The 6,167-nt window shown below is 41.2% G+C and overlaps 1 pseudogene; it reads left to right on the top strand.

Moving 5' to 3' along the window:
- The first annotated feature begins 3,980 nt into the window (after nt 1-3,980).
- Nucleotides 3,981-5,901, top strand: LOC102773930 (annotated as a pseudogene).
- The last annotated feature ends 266 nt before the right edge of the window (nt 5,902-6,167 follow it).

Genomic DNA, 6,167 nt, shown 5'->3' on the forward strand with positions numbered 1-6,167 from the left:
TCATAACTTAGCCTATCCCAACTGATAGTTTTAAAATATATATACACACACTTTACATAATGTTGAATTAGGTACATAATAGTGAAATCTATGTCCAAAAGTGGGTATCAAGTGGTCATTGAAGAGAGGCAGACTTCAGTGTTCCAACTGGAACAATTACAGATTTTAAGTTTTGACATTTGGCAGAAGTAAAAGCACATATTTTCTTTTGTGGTTGTAGATTTTATTTATGGTTGGCATCATTTCTGAAAAGTTGCAGTGTTTGCCCAGAATAAATTAATGACTGGTTAAACTACTATATTAAATTGAGGGATTGTTTTCTATTTTAAAACAGTTTACAGAGGCATGAATTTCTCCTTTGCATTGGGTATTCCAAGGGAACATGTTTCATCTGCATTCTTGCCCTCTTTGTCTTTCATCAAAGCATCAGCACCATTGAAAACACCAGTGCTGCAATCCTATCTCTTGTTTTTTTAAAGCACCAACGCTGTGCTGATTTGCATATTAGTTGGCATAAATTTCAATATTAATTTCAATATTAATTTCACTGCCTCTAAATCTAGAAAATAAATACAGCCTGCTGCAATTACACAGATAACCAGTATTTAGGACACATGCATGCCTAAAAGTTTTAAACGTTCTACATTTAATTATACTCAGATTATACTTACACATACACTCACACAGTTGTCAAACTATAGGTTATGAACTTCATGATGAATTTATTCCTTTAGCCAGATGTAAAGTCTCCATTTCAGAGGAAATGATAATACAGTTTCAGGATTGTATTGGTCAGGACCACTTTTAATTATAAATGACAAAAAAACTAACCTAAAACTGCTTTAAGCTCTACTGTGAATTTATTGGCTCACTCAATTCAGAAGTCCAAGGGGTTGTCTGACTTTGGGTACAACTGGACTGAGCGTTCAAATGATTTCTCTGGAACCTTTCTGCTCTGACTCCTCTGGCTCCATTCTCGAACAGATGCCCTTTACATGCCATGCAAGATACCGCCTGCCAATCACAAGCAAATAGCGTCCTTGCCTCTTATATTCTCAGAAGAATTAAGGCCCTCTCTCTCCACATCAACCCCCAGTTGGGTGCCCAGCCTATAAGTTGGAAGATTTGCCAGAATTACATGCAATAGGAAGGAATAGTTCCCAAAAGAAACCAATTGGGGGGTTGTGGCAGGGGGGCAGCGGGGGGGAGGACACACACACACAAAAAAACAAAAGGAACAAAAAGGAATGTGTACTCATGAAGGGAAGATGATCATTCATTGGCTTTTGCTGAAATGAAGATGAGATCAACTTATTACTGGGCTGAAAAAGCTATGTCCCTTCTTAGCGAGTCCGGGCCACTACAGTGGAAGAGCCCCTAGAAAGCTGGTGGCATGTACTAATGCTTCTAAAACTCTAATGTGCATACAAATCACCTGATGTTTCATTAAAATACAGATTCCGATTCAGTAGGTCTGGGGTAAGGCCCAGGCCCAGGTCATGTCAATGCTGCTGGCCCATGGACCACACATTTTGAGTAGTAGTAAGGGTAGACCCTCAATTGCTACAGAAAGTCTGTTTGACTTCAAGAGCACAGCTCCCTGTCTTCCTTTGGAGTTGTCTCATCATTGCCACTTTGACATAGCCCTTGGATAAAGCCCCCATTACTGCTGCCACCCAGGGGCTAACAAGGTCAAGATCCCTGCCTTTTTTCTCCTCCTGGCACAGGTGTACTGGCTTCTGCTTTGGGTGTCAAACAGTCCCTGGTGGGCTAGTGTCCCCTGTGACTGGCACATGTCGAAGCAGAGACACTGTGCTGAGCAATTAGGCCTTGCCACTGTTTCATGCCTTTCAGAGAGCGTGCTCCTAAATTATAGAGTTTAGGAAAACCGTTTCACTGATAGCACCACTTTCTGGACATGCCAAATTACTTGTGTGCATAATTTACAACAAATTCATAAGTCTTACTCAGCACCTGGGTGTTCTTGCTCATTTAGCGTGCAGGTGTATAAAAGATGTATGATCTCTTCTCTGGGATGCTCTCCAGACATAATACTCATCAGCTGCATCCTGAACAAACAAGAATTTCATCTGGGCCTTTGAACAGAGATGTGAGAATGTGAACGCCAATAATGGGGAACTGGCATTATTTAGCTGAATGCTACATTTCTGTGCTTCCTTCTCTGCCCTTTTCCAGGCATAGCCTTGATTCACCTCCCCCCCGACCCCCACTTAGCCCACATCCAACACTCCATTTTCTATCTCCATGAAGGAGCAAGGGGTGAAGGACAAACCTAACAGGACTAGTCTTTTCTAAATTAATTCAAGTGAAAATGAACTGCAAGAATGGTCTTAATGGGGAAGAGAATTCCTGACCAGAATGTGTTGAAGCAGAGAGAAGCAATCCTACCCATGTGACCTGGGAGATTACTGGCTAATTATATTACTGGTAAATTTTGCCTGGTTGAAGCCACCTCCTTCTCCCCTCCCTCCCCTCTCTGGGTCACTACAAGGGAGAAAGAACACAGAGCGTGTATGTGTCATCAGCTCACTCCCTTGCCGCAGCCCTCTCCAGCCCTCCAGCTCAGAGTTCCTCTGGCAAATGTCTCTCCCAGAGTCGCAGCTTGATACACACTGCCCAAAGAGAAGAAAATCTCAGTATTGTCAAGCATGTGCTTGTGGGCATTTGCTTAAGGTACAGGGCTCAATTTCCTGTACGGAAACTGATCCATTCTTGGGAATCAAAAATTCATACCACATTTTGTAGAAATCTGATGGGAAATTATGTCTGGGGAAATTTCCGCAACTTAAGCTATGCAAATTCACTATTTGATTGTAATGCCAACCCATGATCTGTGCTACTACCCTGCCTCTTATAAGATGAGAGGCTATAAACACTGGCACGTATATTAAAAATGAAACCACCAAAGTAAAATTAGTCCTCAGCAAATGTTTATTTTTCTAGAATGTTATTTCTCAGATGGATTGGTATAATTTTTAGTGGTACATATTTCCAGCCTATAATAAATATATAAGTCTATCAAAACCTGATAGAAAAATGCATCAGATCATACACTGTGAACTAGGGATCAATTCTATAGTTGTCTCAGGGGAGGTATCTAGTAACCTAATAGAATGTTTCCAATTCTAATTTCTCTGATTCTGTGAAATCAATTTTTCTATAAACTATAACCAGTACATGAGTATGTTGCAAAAACTAATCGTATTGGCATAATAGGCATGTCAAATTCCGGTGTAATGGACATTCTGTTGTCCTTTTATTGAAACTAATAGACTAGCGTGAAAAGGAATAAAATACTGAAAATGATAAGTTTATGGCTCTGACTTTTTTTCCTAACCTTTTATTTTGACGGTATAGCATATTGGCTCTCAATCTCCTTTTATGGGTATTTGCGTCTGACCCTGTTAAAAATGACAAAGAAAGGGCCAAGAAGAAGTATTTTCCCACTGTTTTACCCTCAACGGTGTGGTCGAGAAATAGCCGTGCAACGGCATCTTCATCTGCAAGGTTCGTGTGTCAGCTGCTGTTGCTGGGGAGGTTCAATGAGGGAGAAGAGTTACGAGGATGAGGCTCCTGCTTTGTAATGTTGACAAATGAGCTGATCTCAGCTCTTTGTTTCAAAAATGCTTCTACCCAAAGAGAATAGGGTGAAATTGAAGTTGGTCATGCCAACCCAGGATGACCTTGAATGAAATAGATCTCTCTGTTTACTAGGCATAAAGATTACAGTGAGACTCATCAGTCAGGAGGCCAGCAGTATCATAGATTTATCTTCCTGATTTGAACTTCACAGGCATTGAAAGCTAAAGCTTTATGGCTAATTATTATTGTTCTTTTGTTGTTATTTCATGTGGTTTGGAAAGCCTCTCCCAAAACAGATGGAATTTCCTCTTTGATACTTATCACAAGTGTGCCTGATAATTAATTTTGTGATTATCTGTTTAATGTTTGACTCCCCCATGGGCTACAAGTGCTATGAAGTCAGGAACTGTATTCATCCTTTTAACTTTGTAGTCCCCATTGCTGCCATAGGTTCTCAGTAAATAGAGAGTCCAGTTTGCTTAGTATAAGTTTTTACCCATTTTCCTGTAATAATTATTGAAATATACAGTCACCCTATCATTAGGCATGTGTTAGGTGGAAGAGTGGGGAGCAAACCCTGGACCATGTATTGGAAATGGCACTGGGGTTTGGAGTCAAGAGCCATTGGTTGAAGTTCTACCTCTGCATGTGACTTGGGCAAGTGACTTGAGCTCTTGGAGGCTAAGCTTCCTCACTGTGAAATGGGAAAAATACAGATCAAATAGGACGCCTATCGCACTATAATTTCTCAATAAATATTTCTTTTCTTTTCTTCTTCACTTAAGTTGGCACTATCCAACACTACTTTCTGCAATGATGGAAATGTTTGATATCGCACTGTCTAATATGGCAGCCACCAGCCACACGTGGGTATTGAACACTTGAAATAGGACTAAAACCACTGAGGCATTGACTTTTTAAATTTTTATATAACTTTAATTAACTTACATTTAAATAGCCACGTGGTGCCAGTGGCTACTGTATTGGACAGCACCAGTTACGTCCTGGGCTTCCTTACCTTTCAGGAGCCCTACGAGGGAATTACATACAGAGCAAGTTTTAATAGAGCTCTCGATAACTGTTCTGGGTCTCCAGCATCTAGGATTAATGAGTGTTTTCCATTTTCTTTTGTGAGTCACATATTTTAGGGCTCACTGATTTGACATTGGTTTAGCAAACTGTCCACATCTGGATGTCCGTTAACTTTTTAAAAACCCAGGACAGTTCCCATGATTATAACACACATTTGAAATGAAATGACTGGGTCTCCATTTCACCCATGAGAGACATGCAGCCCTAGAGAACATTCGCCATGCTAGGAGACTCCTAATTTTACAACACTACTGGACTCCCACCAATACTGTGAAGCCACCAAATGTGTTTTATTTATGAAATAAATAACTTGTGGTCCCTTGGACTTTTTTCTCAGCTTTGGTGAGCAATATTATAAGCCATTTTGAATGTCAATCTTTTTAAATTTGGAATTTAAATTTGGGGGTAGGGAAATAAATGGCTTATTCCACTAAGATTTCAGATTGTTGCATTAGTTCTTGAGCAAAGTGTATTGTTCACTTGAGGAAGGAGAAAAATAGAGTGATACATTTTCACTGGATTCCAGAAAAATTAAATGGGAGACCTATTTTGACACTTTACCTGGAAAGGAGACATCATTAAAAACTCTGAGGAGCTTTTTGGCTTTCGGCTCGGAGGAGGCTTAGGTGCAACTTTCTTCGGGTTCATCTGACACCAGCTGCCTCCACCCTGTCACCAAAGTTCGACCCCAGTGAGATCAAAGTTGTATACCTGAGGTGCACTGGGGGAAGAGTGAGTGCCATGTCTGCCGTGGGCCCCAAGATCCGCCCCGTAAGCCTGTCTCCAAAAAAGGCTGGTGAGGACATCGCCAAAGCAACCGGTGATTGGAGGGGTTTGAGGATTACAGTGAAACTGACAGGCCCAGGTGGAGGCAGTACCTTCTACCTCTGCCCTCCTCATCAAAGTCCTCAAAAAGCCACCAAGAGACAGAAAGAAGCAAATAGACATATGTGTGTGTGTGTGTGTGAGAGAGAGAGAGAGAGAGAGAGAGAGAGAGAGAGAGAGAGAGAGAGAAAACACCACTTTAGTGAGATTGTCAACATTGCCAGACAGATGTGGCACCAATCTTTAGCTAGAGAACTCTCTGGAACCATTAAAGAGATGCTGGGGACTGCCCCGTGTGTGAGCTGCAACATTGATGGCCGTTGCCCTCATGACATCATAGATGACATCAGCAGCCATACAGTGCAATGCCTCGCCAGTTAAGAACTATAAAGGAAAACATTTCAATTAAAGATCGTTTGACAACAACAACAAACTCAGATGACTTTTCTCTGTAGCTGCCAGTGAACTTGTAGTCACGAGCCATTCTCTCCAAACACAATAGGAGATTGCACTGCGAGCTGGTTTTTAAAGCGCTGTGTATGCATGTTAATAGCAGACAGAGCTCCTGATCGCCAGAGGAATCCAATGTGCCCTGGTTACAAAGCAGGCAGTACTTCAGAAACCTAAAAGGGTACCAAATATGTACT

Source organism: Myotis davidii, unplaced genomic scaffold (assembly GCF_000327345.1).
Source record: "Myotis davidii unplaced genomic scaffold, ASM32734v1 scaffold323, whole genome shotgun sequence".
NCBI lineage: Eukaryota > Metazoa > Chordata > Mammalia > Chiroptera > Vespertilionidae > Myotis > Myotis davidii.